The 23,879-nt window shown below is 34.9% G+C and overlaps 1 protein-coding gene across 1 annotated transcript in view; it reads right to left on the bottom strand.

Moving 5' to 3' along the window:
* SGCZ (sarcoglycan zeta) overlaps nt 1–23,879 on the bottom strand; it is an 899,256-nt gene that overhangs the window by 473,593 nt on the left and 401,784 nt on the right. The window lies entirely within an intron of this gene.

Genomic DNA, 23,879 nt, shown 5'->3' with positions numbered 1-23,879 from the left:
TCTTGTCTCACTTGTACCATTGACTCATTTTTTTTCAAAATCTTTCTTTGGATGGATTCAGTATAATAGAATTCAAACTGTTGTTTGAACTGATTAAAAAAAAAAAACTAGGTTGCTGTTTGTTTGTGGCTATGGTTTTGGTGATCTCTACCGTGTACTGATTTTCACATTAAACTGCACTTTCTATTTGGGGGCATAAATCCAAATGAACAATTAAGTAGCTCTACTGATTGGCTTTTTTAAGTGTTCCCTACTTTTTTCATAAAACTCTAGGGAAGGTTCACATGTCTCCTCACAAGCAGGAAGTGCAAAGGAACAATATTTTACAACTGTCTGTGAGAGTCTTCTTGTTATATGCTCTTAACAGCAATTTTTAAGCCCTCAATTTCTAAGAGTAATGACTCTTGATAAGCCCTTATTCGTAAGTGATAGGACCATGCAGGAAAATATATACAAAGGAATAATTTAGTATTGAATGAGGTTCACATAAACTTCTACATCAGGTCCATGACCTCTGTTAGTAAAATTCATCTCCAATATAGCTCTGCCAAGGGCCCTGACTACGCATAACTGAGATGAATGCTTTACAGACAAAATTATAGATGCAGTCTGTGTCCTCTACAGACACGGAAAACAGGTACTCTGCAATGTATAGGGCATAAATAAGAGAGAAAAAAGGAGATGAACATTACACTGGGGGCAAATTAAGGATAATTCCATTTTAGTGCATTAAGACCAAGCTCAAGATAATCACATAAATGTGTAGGTCAAGGAAAATCATCACATAAATTCTAAGATAATTTTACTAAGAAGAGTTAAACTCTGACCTAACTATTCAGAAAGGAGTTTCTCATGGTCATATTTTAGTAACTATTTATCTGTGGAGACTGGCATCACTGGGAGAGACATACAGGCTGGACTAAGTTGTGATAGGCATGCAGGATTCTATTAGAAATTATTGTAGTGGAAGAGCCAATTTTCAGAGGCCTTCCATATACTGCTTTCTCCTTTCTCACAATACTACCTATGTCTGTACTCTAGTCATTTGTCTAATTCATTTTCTTTATTCTCAGAGCTGTCTTCATTGTCTACATATGCAAGGTGATCAGTAAATGGTGATGGAAAGAATTATCCTTTGTGTTCAAAAATAATAAACCTTTGACTCAGATGGGTGAAAACATAACTAATGTACTTTTTCAACATTCAGGAGATATATCTGGAATTGTTCTGATGTTAATACTATTTCATGAAATCTCACAAGTTGTAAAAAGCTGAGAATAAAGAGTATCACACTGGTTAAGTATAACACTCCAACAAAATGTTGCTATTACAAACTTGTAAAATTGCAGAATATTTACTTTATCTGTTTGAGATAATGGAATTACTTCTGGAAATATCCACATGTCCCAAGCACATCTAAGTCTTTCTCTCCTTCTGCACTTAACTCACCAACCAATTCATTATGTCATCTGCTTTTTCAACTATAGCTCTTTCTATCCAGGTGCCACCATTTTTTTAGGCTACTTCCAGGGCTGCCTGGCTTTCTGAAAGAGAGGTATGGATGGAACCAGTATAGACATTCTTTCTTCTTCTCCACTTACACCTGAGGGTTCATGGAATATATATCTCAGAGTAGTCTGGACTCTTGCAATATAAATCTTTTCTTTAAAATTAAACAGTCATTGCCTGTTACATAAAAATGTGGCAGAAATAACTTTCCAGACCAACCTCTGTTTTGAGTACAATAGAGAGAATGAAGTATACTTTTGGTTCCATAACAATACTAACCAGCTAAAACAACTGCATGTCAAAACATAATCAGAACCTAAAAATAAATATCATTTTGTTAATAAACCTTAAGATCCCTAGCAAACGGTCACAGATTTGATTTTACTATTATTTTATGAACATATGTGCCCATTTATAAGGATCTATCAACTGAGTGGTAACTGTAATATGGAAATCACAATTTAGTAAGCAAATACAACTAAAACTTTCCATACTAATTTCTTTAAACGTGTTAAATTTGATTTAAGTGTGAAGATGCTTTAAAAGTGTCGATTCTCCCGGTAACTCTAGGAATGTTCTCTTTCTCTGGAGTATATAGAAATATTTCTATATATCCCATTATGCCCACTTCCAGTAACTTTGTTATTGTTTTCACACAACAGTTTTATATATTGCCTTAAATTCTTCAATTTATTATAGTACAGGTGTTCCAAATTGAATTGTTTTTAAACATATTGAATGCCCAGCTGATTTTTCACATTAGGAGTAATAAGAAACTACTAGGATTCTTCATTACTAACAAGAGTCAAAATACAATGATAACAAAATTTCATAAGCCAATTATATGTTCCATTTAAAGATTTTAGAAATTTAAAATCCAGTAGCTTTAATTTTTTTCTACCTGATTGTTTACTGTAGCTACTTTTTTTTACTTATATGGCTGATAAAGTGTAACTGTGTTTATTTCTCTCCCTATGCACACATTCGGATATGCTAACTTTACAGAAGCATATACAGTCATTCACCTGGCTTACAAAAGCTTGTATGTAGAATATGTGCCAACGTCTTGTAATAAGTTCTTCCTGTACGGTGTGGTGCTTAAGCGAGTGACACCCATGGGGGTTAGTCTCAGGAATCCTTTGGCAGTCCTCACAGCTTCCTCCCTGCACTTTGGGATTGCCCATATTCCTCAACTCCGTTGTAAGTGCTGAAATTCCTTTTTCAGCCAAGTCAGCTTCTTGTCTGATCACTTTATAGGTTTTAGCATTCTCCCCTCTCTTCAATAATTTCCTAACATAAGACAATTACTGCTAAGGACAGAAGCCACAGACAAATATTCTCAAGTGGTATCCAGTTAGAAGTTTAATCATTCCTGAGAAATCTAGGATACCAATCAAAGTGTGAAATTTCATATTAAAAATTCAGTGCCTTGGACATTGTGCAATGCTGCAGTAAACTCTGCCTTACACATTAAAATATGTGACAGGTGCACAGGCAAATAATAGTTCAGATAACTAACCTAGACATTAAATAATTTATTTCTCATTATTTGCTTAGAAAAAATTTTTACAGTTGAAATGCAATTAGTATTTTTAAAAATTAAAGTACACCTCTTTGGGGAATATTATGCATCTGTTAGAAGACTGTATATTTACATGTACTGACAACCAAAATGCTGCCCAAAAAAGTATACTATAATCACATTCACATAAAAAGAATACATAGATCTATTTCCGTGTGTGTGTATGTAAAACTCTATTTGTAAATGAACAGTAAGTGTTCTGGAAGGATTTCATACCTGAGAAACCAGGTTGCCTCCGGGAAGAAAACTGGAGACAAGTGAAAAGTAAACTATTTTTTTCTGATTGTTTGAACCCTTACCAAAAAAAGAAAAAAAGTAAAAAAGCACTTAGAAAAAGTTCTATTTTATTTTTCTGTTTGAGGTTGTTTTCTGAAGCGTAGGTTCTTAAAGCTTCATTTCCCTTTGGAGTCAGTCTCAAGACAACCAGAGTATATTTTATATTTTAGTACAGTTTTGGAAACGAAGTTTATCCCACAAAATATCAAATGATCTTTAACTGAAAGTCCAGACTATGCTCTTCCACATGACGTGGAGTAAACAGCCTCTGAGGACTTCTTGCTTAAGAAGGTAACAGGTAAGCTGTTAACATTCTGGGAGAGTCCGGAATGTTAACTGGACTTGATTACCTTGTGTATCAAAGTGACAGATCTACAGCCGCTGTGACAGTATTTCAGCTCACAAGCATCCATGGCCAATTAATCCCTTATGAATCGGACCAGTTGTGACAGCTTTGGAAGTGTGTCAACTCTCCTTCATAAAGGACACCACAGTATTTAAACTCACATTAGTGAAAGTCCACAAAGACGTCTTAATACAACTGCTTCAGGGCTATTTTAAAAGGCAGAAAGGTTAGAACTCCACAATGAGGGCCAGGTCCCAGGATCAAAAGAGCAAAGCAGTCATGAAGACCTGACTCTGGGACAAATCTCCTTTTTATTTAAAAACTTGTAATTAGAAACATTTTTCTAAGAAAATCATTAGCTCTTGAGTGGCGTTTTAAAGTCTGCAGTAGAGTTTCAAGTATATTTTCATTACACAATGCATCGAGTTTAACTTCTCTTTTCATGACAAGCACAACTGCTCTCAAATTGAGGGGGAGATGTATAGTTTTGTGTTTCAAGATTTCAGACCCCATATGCAAGCAAATCATCCTTATGCCCAGAAATAATGATATTACTTGTGGCTTTGTTAGCTTCACCGAATAACCAGAGCATGATAGGAATAAGGTAATCCCTGCATATTCATTTATACTCAGTAAGTAAATAAAGGAAGAAATCACTAAATAATACTATTTGATAAATAATTCAAAGACTGTCAATTAACAACACGATGGAAGAACTGCTGTTTGATAAAGACTTGTGGGGATTTAACATATGTTAATCAATGAAAATCTTGAAAATATCTGTCCTTCTTTTAAAACTAGATTGGAGGAAGTATATATCCTCAGATGCTTTTGCTGGCCTTAATAATGTATGCACTAGAATACAAACATCATTTAACAAAAAATGTTAGGAGTGGATTTCATAACCAGAGAATGACCTGTAACCCTCATTTAACCTGTTTGTAGTGTGCGACTGGCAAATTATTTTTATAGCTGAAAGTTAAACAATAAATATTTACCTGTGGGACTAATTCAAATTTCAATAAAATTTGTAAACGCTTCTTATATTCTGTGGGGATAGTAGATAGAGTACTAGTTATATATATCCTCTAAAAACACATCCAACCAACAGTTACTGAGTGTATTGCCTTACAGGAATCATCTCTAATGTTGCAATATTTGGGACTTATTTATACTACAAAGCTTATTCACTGTTCATCTGAAATTCAAGTTTAACTGAGGGCTCTGTATTCTTATTTGCTAAATCTGGCAACCTGAGTCATCTTAGTGAATTCAAAAAAGCATAGAAACTCAGGGTATATTTGGAGGACTTTCAGTTCAAAGTTTTTCTTAAACTTTTAGATGTCAAATGTAGGTTATAAGAAGTAGGGGGGATGGTGAAGATAAGTTGCAGGAAGATCCACTCATTAATATAAAGCTATTATTTTCACAGAGTAATGCCCTAATCATCAATTTTTATCCATTTATGTAATTAGTATAATTAAAGATAATTATTCTGTCACAGTGCTTTCATGGTCTTCATTAATTCAAATATATAATTGCATGAATTTTGGTCAGCTGGAAAAGGGAAATTTAAGAATTCACACACAGGGACTTCCCTGGTGGTGCAGTGGTTAAGAATCCACCTGCCAGTGTAGGGGACATGGGTTCGATCCCTGATCCGGGAAGATCCCACATGCTGCAGAGCAACTAAGCCCGTGCACCACAACTACTGAGCCTGCGCTTTCGAGCCCGAGAGCCACAAATACTGAACCCACGCGCTGCAACTACTGAGCCTGCACTTTGGAACCTGAGAGCCACAACTACTGAAGCCTGCACGCCTAGAGCTCGTGCTCCACAACAAGAGAAGCCACCACAATGAGAAGCCCACACACTGCAACAAAGAGTAGCCCCCGCTCGCCGCAACTAGAGAAAGCCCACGCGCAGCAATGAAGACCCAATGTAGCCAAAATAAATAAATTAATTAATTAAAAAAAAAGAATTCACACACAAAAAATTACTCTAACAAAGCCAATTTCTAAAAGTTTATTTGTGATGGCCGTAAATATTATATTGAACTGCTCCCAGTTGATATACTGATATTTAAAGTAACACTGATATGCTCACTAATGACACTTAAATGTTTACTAAACTCTATAAAACAAACCTTATTATGTTGAAAAAAAAAAGCTCTTCTTCCACAACACCCACAAGATGTTATTACGTCCTGCTTTGATCTACGACTCTTGAATGAATTGTAGCTGTTTCTAATCTAAACACATTTACTACTCTAGGGCTAAAATGTCCATCAGTGGGTTGCCCTGAAGAGACCACCTTTCTAGCTGCATAGAGCCCAGAACTGCACCAATTTCTCTAAGAAGCTGTGAGAGGAGGTTCACATCAGCACATTTTCAATAGACTGAACTACATAATGGAAAGTTTTCCTCAGGTGAAAGCTGATGATGTTGGTGAATGTCAAATAGATGTGGATGTCACAATGACATGAAATTTTGAAAGCTTTGTTTTGCAGCTCCGAACCGTTCTATTTATGCTAGAGATTGCAGAGATATATTTACATCCTGGATATTGAGTTCTTTTGATTATTGAAAACATATGGGATTAAATCCTGGCACTGAGATTTATTAAATATGAGATGAGTCATAAATGTATCTCTATGAGCCTCTCTTTCCTCACCTGTAAATTAGACACATGATGACCAATCCCATCACATACATGATCTAAATATGTCATTCTTGCCTATATGTAATATATACAAGTAATTACTTTTAGTGATAGGTCATTTTCAAGTCATGACAAACTGGTAATACAGAGAGGGAAATATTGGAAGACAATTCTCTATGGATCGCTTTCATTTCTGCTCATTTTGTGGGCATAAACACTGATTTCCTCTCTTGAAGATTAAGTATTTAAAGACATTTGTGTATCAGTCAACCCTGGAAGACAGAGATAGTGTCTCCCCCTCCTCTGGGGCAGGATTTTTTTTACTGTCCAGTATAATAAAGAAATAATTCCCTCTGGGACATATGCAGCTTGCTATCTCTTCTAGAGGATCATCGAATTTCTTAAACTCAAGGTCCCTTGACTGTAATGAAAATCCATCACTCCTCCTCCTGGAGCTGCTTCCCTATGGCCCCCACGGGACTTGGGAGGCACAGGGAACGGATGTGAACATAAAGGTCATGCTGCTTGCTGTTTGCCAGTCATAAAGCACTTTGTCTCCAACCCAGGAGTCTTGATCTTCTACCATCATGTATGAAACTGTGGCAGGCCAACATGTTTGCTTGCAAGAAGGCAAAATCTCAGACTTTTTATGATTTTTGGCAAGGTACAACCATGATACCTTGAATATAGTGATAGGAAGTATTGTCAGAGCTTATCAATGTATTTCAAGGGGTGTTAAATCCTTTTTTCTAATTAGAGTAGATAATTTAAAAGAGAGTCCTCTTTAGAGGTCAGTTGTGTAATTTCTTTGGGTCAATACCTATAACCTAAAAAGCTCCACGTCAATACCCACATCAAGACTAAATCACATCTACTGAATCTCCAGGTTTCTTGCTTATAGATCAGTGTTACACAACATACAAGTGTGTAAGGTCCATGAGGGAAGGTGTTTTATCTGCTTTTCTCCTTTCCAGGGCCTAGAGCAGTGCCAGGCCCAGAGTAGACAAATTATGAATCTTTGTTGATAGAACAGAGTAGTATGATTCAATAGAGTAATATATCATAAACCAATGTATCTGATTTGAACTACTGTCCAGAAACAAAATGAATTTTTTGCCTCTTTTATCTTCCCAAATTATCATAATATTTTGATTCAGATCACAGCTAAGAGTATATATTTGAAAATAAGTACTTTGAATCATCTAATTATACAATGCAACTTCCCATTTTTAAAAGAATAGCAATTTTTTAAAAATTATATTGACCAGAAAGCAGTAAAATCTCACAGAGGAGGGCTGTATAAAATGAGAAGTAAAGAGCACAGGATCAGATACTTACATTGCTATTAGATAGAAAGTCATTTAACTTCACCACGCCTCAGTTTCCTCATATGTAAACTGGAAATAACAATTCACATATTAGAGGTTTGCTGTGAGGTTAATGAGTTAATTTATACAAAGTAATTAGTACAGTGCCTAGTATAAGTGCTGAATGAGTAAGGAGGAACATCACACAAAAATCTGAGAGCTATCTTAATACAACTAAAATCAGATTCCATAACTAGCTGTTAGTATCATGATAAATTCAAGGCAAACCAAAAATACGAAAAAAAAAAAAGCGCAGGGATTTCCTACCCTATGATCCGCTGAACTCTGTGTTCTCTCTGTCTTTTAAAGTTCATTATGCTTATTTGCTGGATAAATGGATACTCAGTTTACTTTGATCCTTTTATAAATAATGAACTATATATGTATAAGTTATCATAGAGGAAGTAAACATCAGTGGGCTTTGCACAGAGATATTTCTCTATTCTAAAGAACAATCAGTGAGTATGGTGGAGAAGTCATGGGGTTTGAAGTCAGATAATGTTAAATTCAGATTTAATCTGTGCCATTATTAGCTGTGTGACCTTACAAAACTTGCTGAACCTCTCTGATCATCAGTATCCACATTTACAAACCAGGATTAATAACATTTAATTCGTAATCTAGTATATAGGTTAGATAAAATCACATATCTCCAACATAGTAAATGTTAAAAAATAATAACCACCTTTATTAGTTTAAAAAAGTTATTTAAGCTAGTTACTGATATTTCCTAAGTTCTTCAAAATGTCATTTATATGTTTGGTTCTCTTCTACAGTCAGATACTGGTTAACACAGTCTCTGAGATTGATCTGCTTGTCAAGTTCTTAGGAAAGCCCTGGCTTTCAGCCTTTTAGAAGCATTTTATGCTATTACAAGCCTGTGAAATATGATTCATTGCAGTCAAATTTTGAACCAAAAAGAAGCTCAGTGTCTTTCCAACCTAATAGTGTGGAAAAGATCATTCTCCAGGGTTGCTGAAACAAGCCACAGAGCCTCCAAATCCCTCACATCTGCTCACTTACAAGCACAGCTGAATTCACTGTCCCTTTCTTCTCCAGGCCGTCATAACGTTCAGCTCTGCATCCTACTGAGCATTTTTTTTTTTTTTTTTTTTTTTTTAGCGGTACGCGGGCCTCTCACTGTTGGGGCCTCTCCCGTTGCGGAGCACAGGTTCCGGACGCGCAGGCTCAGCGGCCATGGCTCACGGGTCCAGCCGCTCCGCGGCATGTGGGATCTTCCCTGACCAGAGCACGAACCCGTGTCCCCTGCATCGGCAGGCGGACTCTCAACCACTGCGCCACCAGGGAAGCCCCCCTACTGCGCTTTTATCTCAGAAACTCTCTTCCTTCTGGATAGTAAGCACTTGATGTTCTTAGCTCTTTGAATGTCTACAGAGGAGACACTGTGTTGTAGACCAAAAAACTTTGAAGAATAATTCCCAAACCCAGTTGATATCTGCTCACCAAATACATAAGTATGGAGAACACTGGTAAATACCTGGAGATGTACTAATACCACAGAGCAGGTATAAAGAAAATTCAGTGATGGCTTAATACCTACCCACAGTAAGTAAGATTTAAATCACAAAAGGAGAGAATTACCTAATAGTTCCATATAACCTTAGTTCTATGTAGCCCCTGCAAAGAAGTATTTAATACTGAAAATACTTTGAGTATTATAAATGAGTATACACAAAGATAGTTGGGAAATATGGGTTTCACTTTGGGAAAAAAAAATACAGCATGGGAAAGGTGAAGAAAAACCCTATAAATGCTGGGTTTGAACTGCAGCGAGCATAATGCACAATCATTTCTATACAGCTCAAGAGTTCTTTGAAGTTGTTTTTACTCTTAGAATATAGTCATCCTAAAACCATCCATTAAAGTAACTTGAAGAAATGACACTCAAGCAGCAATGAGTATATCTAGTGTCCGGATATTAATTTCTAAATACTATTCCTTTATCAAGTGTTCTTGGAGAAATGGCTAATTCCAGGTCGGTGCAGGGGAAGTATAAGAAAAACATTTTGTTTTACCAGAAAATGAGTAAATGCTTAAATGGGAAAGTGAGTAAATGCTTAAAAATGGAACATATCATAAAGCACGCAGGAGCCACATTAAAGAATTCTCCCTAACCAAACTTGAGATTTGGGGGGAATAAAGCACTTCTTCGCAAAAAAATTTCAGATACTGAACACAGATGTAATACTAGAACTCAGATAAAATACCAATGGATTATTGGGGAAAAAGACTGATACACAATCTCAAAGTATTACCTAAGAGATTACTTCTTAATTATAGGTGGAAATGCACATCCTTAAAATGAGGAAATCTAATGGTTAACACATTAAACAAGTGATCACACAGTTTCATCAATAATGGAGTAAACAGACATAATTTCTCCTGATGTGGTGCAAAAATAAGTGTAAATCAACACCAATGCAGTATTCTTGCCAAAATGAATACACACATGAAGAAACCGTAAGCTACATCCAAATACGAGATACTGGCCTCAACTCATCAAAAATGTCACTGTCAAGAAAGACAAACATCGTGGGAGTAAGGGCAGCTGTTCTAGGTTAAAGGAGACTAAAGACACATGAACAAATGTAATGCTTGCCCCTTGATTGGATCCTGGACCAAATTTTTTTAAAAATTGAGAACAATTTGAAAACTGTGAACATGGACTAAAAATTAGGTAATATTGAGACACTACTACATATTAGAGAATGATAATCATGCTACTAATATATAGGAAAATCTCCTTTTTCTTAAGAAATACTTAGGATAATTTGTATGCATGCAGAATCATGATGTCTGTAGTAATGTATGAACCATTACTTTCAAATGGTTTGACAACAGAAAATGTGGTAAAATGTTGCCAACTGGTGAAGGGTGGTCATTGTACTATACTATTCTTTTAATTTTCCTAGAACTTTAAAATGTTTTCAAAACAAGATGGAGAGGGGATGGGGGAGGGGGAATTGGATGAAGGTTGTCAAATAGTACAAACTTCCAGTTATAAGATAAACAAGTAAAAGATATGTAATGTAAAACATAATAAATGTAACTAACATTGCTGTATGTTATATATGAAAGTTGTTAAAAGAGTAAATCCAAGAGTTCTTATCATAAGAAAAAAGTTTTTTTTCTTATGTCTTTAATTTTGTATCTATACGGTATGATGGATATTCACTAATCTTATAATTTCATGATGAATGTAAATTAAATCATTGTGCTGTACACCTTCAACTTATACAGTGTTGTATGTCCATTATATCTCAATAAAACTGGAAGAAAAAAGAAAAAAAAAAACAAGATGGAAATAAAAATAATAAGTAAAATGCCTAGCAAAGTGCTAGATACATACCAAGTACACAAGATTTCACATCTGGTATGATGTCCTGGGTCTCACAGTTTCTGACAAGTTTCTATGAATCAGCCTTCCCTACAACCTCAATAAATGATGTCCCTAACCTATTTTAGAGACCTGATGTATATTCTCCTATACCTTCCCAGCGTCATCAAAAAAGAAGTTTCAAATATATTTAATAACCTTATTTTATGACAGAAATATAAAATAAGTAGAATAAAATTTTCCATCAAAGTGATTATATTTTGAAATTTTTTGAAAGAGCAAGCCTGTTATATAAAATATTAATATATAAAACATTTTATTTTCTCAAATGCTATAGAGATGAGCCCTATACAGACTCGTAACTGGAAGCCTGAAATATAATTTAATTCTATTGCTATGAAGCTAAATAAATTTCACCCTTTATCCATTCATAGACAAGTGCACACTGTCTTCTGGCAGAGATTCCCACAGAATGGAAAGGCAGATATGTAGACAGGATGAATATATCACCCTACTATATATCCTGCAGGGAAGAATATCGTGCAACAATAAAGTACCAGTTATACATAAAACTATTAAGCAGGAGACATAAAATTACAATTATCTAAAAGCCTCAGTAAACAAGTGCATTTTATAGCATGACAAAAGCTAACAGAAATGATGAGACAAAGTGTGGGGAGAAAGGCTTGGTAAAGATCAGTCACCAAATTCTTTTGCTATAAAATGGTTCAAATTATGCCCATGACTTATCCTGCAAAAAGTAAAATCAAAGTGAAGAATAAAATACAAACATTTAAAGGAGGCATTTAATCTTGGAGGAGATAAGATGCTAGGTACATCATCATCATTGCCATATTCACCAATTATTTTTTGACCAACTCATGTACAATATTCCTATTTTTAAAGAAATCCCATTAAGTATGGAAAAATAAAAATTATTCTTAGGCTTACTTGTGGTATAGTTTAACAGGGTTACATATGACCTAGCGAAATGTTGTAATTCAAAACAATATATTTATTTGTTCATGTATTGGACTTTTTTCCTGAATGATGAACTTCTTAAGGTTTGAACTGTATCTTCTCAACTTTAGCCCAGCATATAAGAAAATTCCTGGCTTATATAAACTCAATAGATATTTGTTTAGTTAGGAAAATAACAATAATCCATTTTAATATCGTTTTCATTAAGCTCGACTTGGTTTAACATCAAAGGGAGTTTTACAGAGAAGCACATTAGAAAAGAAATATCTTGAGAAGAATATAAAGTTCTTGCAGAGGCTAATTTTGAAACAAACAAAAAAACCCTATGCTTAACAGTAAGGTGTAGAATTATATAAATTCTATTATATAGTGTTGTATTTTTAAACACTTCTCTTAATCTTCCTTCATAATACTTAGAAGCTACTCCTACCCTTGAATCTGGGCTAGCTTTTCACCACTCTGTCCCATGAGATGATGAGCTATGGCAAAAGTGACACTGCTCAAGTTCTAAAGCTTAGGCCTCCAAGACCCTGCAGTACCCTCTTGGTGCAGCCATTTAAGGAAACCCAGGCTAGTATTGTGGGACGTGTGCTTTAGTTCATACATAGTCTGCTTAGTTCTAGACCAAAGTAAATTTAAATAAGGAAGCTATTATTGTCAACAATGCAGAAACGGTTTTAGTGGACCCAGGAACAACGCCAGTACAACACCATGACTGTAGCATTAATATCATATTTTCTCAATTTTACAATCACTCACCATCAAATTTACGCTAGCCTTTTGGGGAAAGAAACTGAATAATTTAACTAGTTAGACAAAGGAATGTGACTGAGAATGTATAATGAGCTCCCCAGTAGCAGAGCGATGAAGGTAATTCTGAAATCTGCCTCTCTACTTTCTAGCAGAAATTTTTTTGCACCCTTCTTTCAAATGAACGTTATTCAGCATCTTAATACAGAAGTTAGGCATGAATGGAACGTCTACAGTCACAGTAGAGGAAAGGGTGTCAACAAGCAGTCCTCGTGCAGCACACAGCCACGGGCTGGTTCTGAGACACCTCTGCAGTTCTGAATGCTGTGCAAGGCACTGTGAGAACAGTTAAAGGCTCTATGAGAGTAGAGATGATCTAATTCATATTTAGATTCTTCCCCACTACCAGAACAATGCTCTGTGTGACACAGATCCTTGGCTGCTATTTGAGAAGTGAATACAGAGAAAAAAGCTAGAGAACAACAAAATAGTAGTAACAAAGTCCATATGATTTTTAACTACGCCTACCTATACATTATGGGGATTTATGACATCTGTGTGAAATTTCTGATTCTATAAAACGCTTTCACATGTGACCTTCAACTGTTCTCTAAAGGAAAACACTGAATGAAGAAGAGGCTGTGCTCTTCCAAGACTGAACTATTCAGAAAAATGTATTTAGAGACTTTGTGAATTGCAATAATTTTTTCTACTGACTGAGCTCCTGTGTAGTGTCCTATAGTGAAACTGAACTGAAATAATTCTTCCTTTTCATTGCTTACCCCAACACCAAGGAATGACTTAAGCACTGTGGGGAAAAGAAAGAAAGAAAATAATATTTTATCTATCTAAAAGTATTTCTCCAAACCTAAAATTTCGTTTTGATATTTAAATAAATATCTGTTCAAGAACAGTAATCATAAATGCCAGTTAACATTATGTAGTTTCTTGACTATGACCTCATATCAGCCAGTATCCCTTGCCCATCAGGATCCAGAACCAAGCTGTAGGCAGTCATCATGTCCCATCAAATTCATTCACCTTACATAAAGAGACCCTTGAATATGATTTACTCTTTTTGTAATACAGCATCACAGGACACTTGGGGAGGGAGGAAGGGAACAGAACTATGCTGATCCTTCACAGACCTCCCACTTGAAATGAGTCTCTGCTTGTCCCATTGTGGCCATTGTTCAGGATACCAGTGAGTAGACCATTAACAGAGCATTCACTTAACTGATGGAATAATGCCAAAATATTTCTTATAAATCAGATGAATATCCAGAAACTTCACTGGCAGCATAATGGATCTTAAGTCCTGACCATTATACACAGATGCAGATACTGGATGAATTATTTAACATGCTTGGACCCCCTCTGATATATATGCACACACACCCCCCACTCACCGGGTAGGTGGAAACAAGGCAGTAAGAAAATAAAGAAGATAAATCTACCAAGTAAATTCCTAATAAGGAATAAAGTGTAGCAGAAAAACCTTAGGGAACAGGGAAAAACAGATGGAGAAAGACAAATTATGCTAGTAATGATAATGACAATTATGTAAATAAAAAAATAATGAGAATAATGAACATACCTTTTTATGACATGTCTCATCTAAGAAACTCATAAGGGGCTTAGTATATGACAAACAGATTGCAGATAAACCATTCATCATGTGGGAAAATTTTGTGGATAATGGTAGGAAGCACAGTTTATAAGATAGAAAGATGAGAAGAAAGGAAGAACTCTTTTTAAAAAGATAGAAAACCAACATGGGTTAAGCTTAAAAAGCAAATCTACTTTCATTTATATGTACTTAGGAAAGGAAGGACTGGCCCATTAAAGCAATTCAATAGTTCCCACTCTCTGCTGAAAAAAAAAAATCAAATTTCTTTCCGTAAGCTGCAACTCAATTGGCTGGTCACATTAACTATGGTCAACTACCTGTGGTTTCCTGAACACATCTTACTCCTTCATGTCTCCATGACTTTGTATTTGCTCATACTCTTCCTCCCAAAGTTCACTTGAAAAATAACAAGTCTCTAGACTAGTACCAACAGAACCTTTCTGTAAAGAGCCAGGTAGTAAATATTTTAGGCCTTACAGGCCATGTGATCTCTGTTGCCATCATTCAACTCTATTGTAGCAGGAAGGGAGCTGTCCATAACACATAAACAAATGAGTGTGTCTGTGTTCCAATAAAGCTTTATTTCCAGACATCAAAGTTTAAATTTCATATGATTTTGCATGTCAAAAAATATTATTTTTCTTTTTGTTTTTCTAATAACCATTTGAAAAGTGTAAAAAACATTCTGGGATAGTAGGCAGTACAAAAACAAATGGTTAGCCATATTTGACCCATGGAGGGCAGTTTGCTGGTCCCTAATTCAAACAAATATTGATTTGTGAAACTGTCCCTAATACACTCCAAGGCCAGGTACTCCTTTGCCTTATTTTAGAGTACTTTGTTGTTTATATTGCCTTTCTCCAAGCTACCATTTCTTCAAAACTGAATTCCTTGAAAATATCAGCTCACAAATATGTAGTGGTTAAAAACATAGATTCTGGAGTCAGACTTACTAGGGTTGAATGCAAGTTCCAACAGTGACTGTATTGTGACCTTTAAAAACATTTAAGCTTGTTTTTTTTTTTTCCCTTTGTTAAAACCAAAATGAAAACAATAATTGTCCATATATAACAGAATCATTTTGAAGCATGCTTAAAAATGTAGTTTATATAGTTCAATGACGCTAACCTAGATTTGAAAAGAGCTCTAAACCCATTGGTAGTTGAAAATGAGAACGTTTTGAAAAATTATACTTGGCAAAATTTTATCTTCAGTTTGTCTAATATAGAACCTGATACATAAGTGGTGCCCAGAGTACTTTATGTGTTGAATGAATGCATTTAAAATTTAACTATTTTCTATTCTTTCCTCCAGTAGTCAGTATATTGGGAGGGGGATGGTCGAGAGGTAAACCCATGTACAATTTACATAGTTAAAGTTAAATATTGTGAAGGTTTTTAAAAATATATCCATGGTATTTTTGCATTTTCATTATTTGTTTGAGTAGGCACAGATGACCATCATGAGCACAGATATCCATTATTTGTTCACTAATTCAGGAAACTTCCAGAAAATCCCACATGCCGTGGAGCAACTAAGCCCGTGCGCCACAGCTACTGAGCCTGCGCTCTAGAGCACAGGAGCCACAACTACTGAGCCCGTGTGCTGCAACTACTGAAGCCCGTGTGCCTAGAGCCTGTGCTCCTCAATAAGAGAAGCCACCGCAGTGAGAAGCCCGCACACTGCAACGAAGAGTAACCCCCGCTCGCCACAACCAGAGAAAGCTCGCGTGCAGCAACGAAGACCCAATGCAGCCAAAAATAAATAAATAAATAGATTTATTTTTTAAAAAAGAAAGAATAAGACATGGTGTCTACCCCAAAAAGTTCACAGTTCTGCAGTTAAGATAGACACATAAACTAATGATATCAATAAAATGCAAAAAGTGCCATTTTTGGGGCAAAAAAGGCAGAAGTAATTGAACATGTGCATGGTGTATCCAGGGAATCCAGGGAACTCATAAAAATATATATTTTTGTAAATAAATAAGTTGAAAATTGAAAGAAGTATTGAAGATAAATAGAATGTGTCCGAATGACAGATGAGTTTTCCAGGAAGAGGAACATCTTTTACAGGAACACAAGTGCATTCAGCAGCTTTGCTTTTTCAGACCAAAAAGTCAAAACAAAAACCAAAGTGTGAGGGAGAGGTTAAGATGAAGCTGAAGGTGGAAGTTCCAATCATGGATGTATGGTATTTCATGATAAGGATTTGACACATAGAAATCATAAGGATTTTCAGAAGAGAACACACTTTGGTACCCAAGAAGAAGGACTCAGGGCAAAAGGAGAGGCAGGCAAGTCTAAATCACATATCAATGGTGAACCGGCAAAGGAGTAGTACCTTTGAGTAGTCTTCTGGGACTACTCAAAGATAAGGAAAGGGGAAAAACAGAAGATAACCTAGTGAATGAGAGAAAGGGAAGGTATTCAATAGAACTGTGTTACATTCAAATGACCACAGGACATCCCCAAAACATTTACACCTAGTGAATCATTTAGACATAACATAGCTTATATACAGGACAGCCTAGATGCAATCTGCTCTTTATTTCATATTGATTTAATAATTACCTCTAAATTAAGTTGAATCACAAATGAATTGTAGTGTAAATGAAAAAGGAGCACACACTTTGGAGCCAGTGAGACCAGGCCTTATTGCTATGTGACTTGGACAAGGTATGACCCTCTCTGGGGCTATTTTTTAAGAAGTAGGCTTTATCTTTAATTTCTTCATCTATAAAAGAAAAATTCTACCTGCTTTATTGAGCCATTATAAAATTAAATGAGATGGTGTCTATAAAATGCCTGGTGCAGGGCCGATTATAGAATAAATTCTCCATTTCTATCATTCTCTTTGTCTATCTTTCTGCTGTGGGAGTCACAGAATAAAGAAGAGGCATGGTGTACACCTACAGAAAATTCATGGTCGTGCTGGGGTGAGAACTATTACAATGTAAAACTGAATAAGACAGTAACTACACAGTTTAAAAATTCATAGAATAGACAAAATTTTGAAGTGGAAAGTGGTCAGCAAAAGACAATATAATTTTAAGTGAAAAGTTATAGATACAAGTCTATAAAGTTTATGTGTGTTTTTACACTGAAAAGAAATGCAGTAAAATGTTAACTGCAATGTTTTTTTCTCTCAGCAAAGAGAAAAAAACCTAAATGAAACTATATATTCATAGTCATTACCAATATTATATACATCTAATTACATTAAAATTTATATTTAATAATATAATAAACAATGTTTAATAGCATATATCATGTTGTGTATACATAATATAATATTAAATGATATATATATTAATATGATATATAATTATATATTATTAAAATGCAATAGATACATATAATATAAATTATATAAATATAAATGTAATAATACATAGTATATATAATGTAAATATAAAATAATATATAAGTTATATATATATTACATATATTATGGAGCGAGAAGATTGAGATGCTTCTTTTAAAATTTAGAGTAATGTGTATAATATTGAATATCACATAGGAAATTTGAAAATTAAGCCAGGCAAGTTTATGTTCATGGAGTGAAGTGAACTTTGTGTGCTAAAAACACATCTCTTACCTTCAAATCCAATTAAATATGGCAAAAGTCTCATTTTAGATTTTCTAGAATTACCATATTAATGTTTCAGTTTTTCATGTCACATTTACTATGTCAACTCAATCCAAGTTTCTGAGTTAAACCCTTTTTATTTTAACTTCTGTAGAACATAAAAGAATATTGATTCAATATCAGTATATATATATTGAAAGTATGCACTGTAAAATATTAGTTAAGATATATTATTTAAATTTTAATTCATCAAGTTATCAAAATATGTTTGCAATCAAATGCATTTGTGAAGCAGTGACATGTTCTGTTCTTTTTGCAAAGACAGGCTCAGGAAAAACATAGTTTCATATTCCACTACTTAAGGAGAAAAAGACTTCCATTATTCAAACCAAAGATACATTAATGATGAATTATTTGTATTAGAACACTACATAGGGAAAAGTTATTTTTTTCTAGAGAAATTTTCATGCAAGTGGTTTCAACTTGAATCAACATCATACTGTCATAACTGGGAATACTTTTAACATCTCAGATATATATTTCATATAATATACTATAAACATTGTTTTAAAAGAACATAAATATTTGCATATTTTCATCAATCTTAATTTAAAAAAAATACATGTGGCTCCTAATATTTCAAAGAATAAGATGGACTTTTCAATGTGCTCTAAATTTTTTCTGGACCATAACTTCTTGCACATTCCCCCTTGCAAGTTTTCATATGTAATATTGATTCATTTTTGCCCTCTATGCCCAAACAAAGGGAACAACAAAACCCTGTTGTTCCTGCTCTTGGGTTTTCTATCAAGATTAACGATACCATTATATATCCAGATGGGAGAAGCTAAGCCATGTGATCAACATTTCAAACTCTTCTGGTGCCTGCCTAATTCCTTCCATTCAGGGGACAGAGTGCACTTTCTTTTTAGAAAGGGTCATGCCCTTCCACTGTAACACAAGCATTTTTTAGAATAGACACAATGATAAAAATCAAATTACTTCTAATCTTCCTCTATATTGCCAACACTACAATGCATCCTTTCTGCTCCTGAACAAAAGCGGAAAAGCAACACACACCATATAAAGCTGTAAGACTGACAAGGTGAGTGAAGGTCCATTAAGTCATAGCAGAGCCCCTTAAACAAAGAAGGAAGAGAACACTCCACACACAATTGCCTCAATTTCTCTAAAAATTGGAAAAAGGCAAGAAAGGAAGTGGGCTGTTATGTTTAAACAAAGAAGGTATTTAATATTAATTTTAAATACCTGACAGTATTAATTGAAACAGGCAACTGAAGGCTGTCTCTCCTAAGTGACTGCCTCTCTTATTGCAGCCAAAGTTAAATTAGCGTGGACCTGGTGAGCATATAACCTTCACAGTAGTCTACAGAGCTAAGAATATTTCCACCAATTAGTCTGTAAAAATGATTACATTTTACATGTTAACATAAAGAGCTAGCTCAACATTTTAACTCAGATGAAATAGTGTTTTGTTCCTATAGTTGCTTTTGTTTAGTTTTAACTTCTATATATTCTGCACAAATTGAAAGGAAGAACTGATTGAAAACCACTTCTAGTTTCTTCTGGTTTTCAACGAGAAACAGGTACACAGGATCCTGGCATAGGATTTCCTTACACTTCATCGCGACGTCATCACATCCCGTCAAAGTCAGAGATCTGACAAGTGCTATCTCCTTCTTATACCCTTGCTCTCTTCCACCCGCCTTGTTATCGCTGTTGCTCAGAGCCTCACTTTATTTTACCTCCACTGTTGCCATTGTACACTAGCTTGTTGGTTTCCCTCCCTTTTCTCATCTACTTTAACCTCTGCCCTCTTAATGCAGACAGACTGATTCTTCCAAAACTCAGGTAGTATCACTCCCCTTCTCAGAAACCTCACTGTGGTCCATTCTCTTTAGCACGAGTTTTGTACATCCTTGTAATCAGGCTGCAAAATTGGCTCTACGTTTACTTTCTAATGAATTTCCCTCCAAACAACCTTCTTTGGTCAACTCACAACCTACCAACCCACAGATACTTCCCTGACTTTGTGCTTTCATTCATCAGGTAACATCTCTCAACACAGAATGCCTCCATCCTTGTTTTTTTTTTTTAACCCTTTTCATTATTAAAATCTGAATTGAAATGTCACAATCTTCCTGAAGAGGAGAGAACACAATCATCTCACATATTCACTCTACATGATGTTTAATATTATGTGTCAACTTGTCTGGGCCGTAGTATCCAGATACATCATCAAACATTATTCTGGATGTTTCTGTGAGGGTATTTTTGCATGAGATTGACATTTAAATCAGTGTCCTCTAAAATGAGGGTGGGCCTCAACCAATCAGTTGAAAGTCTTAATAGTACAAAAGACTGACCTCCCTCAAAGAAGGAATTCTGCAGCCTGGCCAAGTTCAGACTTGCACTCTTGATTTGGTTCTTCTCTGAGCCTCCAGCCTGCCAGGTTAATCTGCAGAGTTTGAATTTGCCAACCACCAGAATTCTACAAGCCAATTTTTAAAAATACATCTGTATATAGGAGATTTATGTGGATATACTCAAACATAACCTATTGTTTTTTTTTTTTTTTCCTCTGGAGAACCCTGATTAAACACCCCACAACATGCTATTGCTATCTGGAACTTAGTTCATACTCTTTTCAGCTAAGGTGAAGGGTTGCCCATGCCTCCCTCCCTGACTAAATAATAAATCTATTAAGATAAGAACCAAATTTTGCTGCCTTTATGGCTACTTCCACAAAAATGTCTGGCACATGGTAGGAGCTTAGTGTTTGATTAAATGAATCAATCCACATGGTCTATGAACACAACTTTAAAAAATACCTGTATTAAAATGAATAATATATGATTATTTCTCCTTGCCATAGATGCCCTCATCAACTCCAGGTTTGGAGGACATCCTGGATATGACTTTGTGCAAAGTATTTAAAAATCATTAGCTTGAGATGTCATTAACTGAACCAATGATCCTTGTTAGCATGAAGGCGATATAAGTAAGCCAATATGAACAAGTATTACTAAGCTTTCAAAAGGTTCCCTAATCTCTTATTATCCTTACTGTTTTGCTCCCTAATTACTTCTTTAATCAAATGATTATCTATTAAGTACTCATTTAATTACCTTACATGTAGGTAATGGTTATACTAAGAATCTTTGAAGGTTTCATTCCGATAGTCTACGAAAATTATCACTGTAGTGACTTTGACTCAAACACCACATGAAGAAAAACATGCTTACAATGAAAATATTCAAATATGTAAACAAATATTCACAACTATAATGTACTAAGTTGTGAAGACAATTACACTAAACAGATGTGCAAAAAGGGCAATGGACCTCAGCTGGTTACAGCTTCAGTAATGGAAGGATGCAGGATGGTGGGAGAGAAAGGAAGATGGATTCTCTTGCATATGGGCTTTCCCCAACTAAGTCCATCGTGGGAAAATAGAAACATTATAATTTGTATACAACAATATCATTAAAGAGATGCATATGGAAACAAACTGAAGCATTTAAAAGCTGATAGTGGGACTGGAGGAGAAAGAAAGTGAACTCCAAACTCGTATTTTACAGAATTTTTAATATGGTAGATTAAGGCCTATTTTATGCTTTTTAATTTACTTTTCAAAGAAAATATCTAGAAACTGAAAATGGCTATACTCTTCATTTTGTTAAAACACTGAAATTAATTAAATGTCAAGTAGTAGAGTAACTAGTAGATTAGCCTCAGAAAAGCACAATCACTTGATGTGCACCTTAGAGAAAAGACAGTGGAATGAAATACAATTTTCACTTTACTAAATAATACCCAATGTTTAGACAGCTTTGGAGAGAGCCAGATGCAGTGCCGCATGTATTAGGCCTGCAAGGAGGAAGATATGAGTCTCAAGTGTGGTGAATCTCCACAGTGAATGTAGACTATCAGATTATGTCATTGTGACTTAAATTTAGCAAATGCTTAAGGATGTAGCATTTGAAATACATGGAAGTTTATTTAGAATTAATAAATTTAATTTAAATTTAGAATTAATACACCCTAATAGAAGCTAGAGCATTTCACTAAAAATTTCATTACTAAGACATGAATTAGAGCAGTAAAATAAGAAATATGCCCTTATTTCAGAAGCCATAATATATAGCAATATTATAATTACAGATATGATCAGCTGATCAAATAAATGACATATTCAGTTTTTTAAAGAGACACTGGGATAACAAAGAATGTGTCAGTATTTTCTACACAGTTCACAGAGGAAAAAAGTACTTTGATTTTAAATGACTAATGCAATCCATTGGAGAAATTACCACAGCTTAATTTAAAAATATTAAAATCACTTTCCTTAATATCTTTAAAAGAATTTCTTTCTTTTAGTTGAAGATCCAGTCAAGAATTGTGTACTGCATTTAGTCCTCACGTATCTTTAATCTTATATATTCTGAAATGCTTCATTAGCCTTTTAATAGTTGCAATTTGGTGCTTAAGACACATGCATATCCATGTTCACAAGAAACATGCACTAAACTATTTACAAGGCATGACGTCTGCTTCCCAACTTGTGACCCACAGAAACCAGGAAACAATAAATTATTGTTTTAATCCACTAAGTTTTAGAGGTACTCGATAAGCAGAAATAAATACCTAATGCCAATTAAATTATGGTAAAATTTTATAAAATTCAAAATCAACTGAAACTAAATATTGCTAAACATACATACATATCCTGTAAGACTGTTTTAATAACATCAAAAATTAAGAATAATGTTTACTTTTTGTGTGCAAAGGAAACGGGATTGAACAGTTGAGGAGCACATAAATAGAAGAAATGTATCAGCAATGTTCTAATGAGTAGTGCTTTCATAGTCGATCATTGAATTATTAATAATTACGTTTAATTTGATTTTAAAAAGTCATGCATGGACCAAAGAATACAGTGTTTTCTCAGCCAGGGATTATGTGTATTTTGAATTCTGTGAATTGTAGATCCACTGAGAGTTTTTGAGGGACATGGCAGGGTGGAAAATAATATTACCCTTAGAGTCAGAGTGCTTTACCGATTTTTGTAAGATATAATCTATCAGAGGTTGGCCATTCAAAAAGGGAAAATGAACATGAAAAAATGTAATGCCCTAGTTATCCCTGAGATAGAAACATATTCGGTTGAGAGAATTTAATATTACCCATCATTTAGCATCTACTTTTTATCATTTTATAGTATCTATTAGACTTGTAACAAAGAAGATAAACACTTTTCCTGATGAAAAGAAGAGGGTCTGCTCCTCAGGAAGGCAGGTGGTGGTAGAGAGATGGGAAGAATAATGAAATTTACCTTCTTGAAATAACTTTCTAGATCCAAGATGATGCAACTCCTATTCAGGGTACTACATCAGTAAATAAAAACTTAAATTACTTTCATGTCCCTGCAAATTCTCTGCTTGACTAGAAAGGCAATATATCCAGTCAGCCAATCCCCAAATGCCAAGCCAGTGCTGGGCTTTCTTCTCATCCCAAATAAGGTTGACTATGTGGACCCAGCCAATCAGGTATTTCCTAATTTTCTCTTCCTTGTTCTTTATTCATTATCCTATAAAAGCTTACCTTCCACATCATTTTGCAGTTCTCCACAAGAAGACTGTCTGCTTCACGAAGTGTCAAAGTTTGTCTGTACCACCTAAATTGTCTTCTTCAAACATTCTTTTGAGCTCTTGGTGATGAGGAATGGGATCAAGAGCTGATGGCTAATGGCCTTTGGGACAAGGAGACTCACAGGTGAGACACTTAACTGAACCCTCTGACTTCAC

The sequence above is a fragment of the Phocoena sinus genome, chromosome 21 (assembly GCF_008692025.1).
Source record: "Phocoena sinus isolate mPhoSin1 chromosome 21, mPhoSin1.pri, whole genome shotgun sequence".
NCBI classification, from domain to species: Eukaryota; Metazoa; Chordata; class Mammalia; order Artiodactyla; family Phocoenidae; genus Phocoena; species Phocoena sinus.
This window is presented reverse-complemented; position numbering and strand designations above follow the sequence as displayed.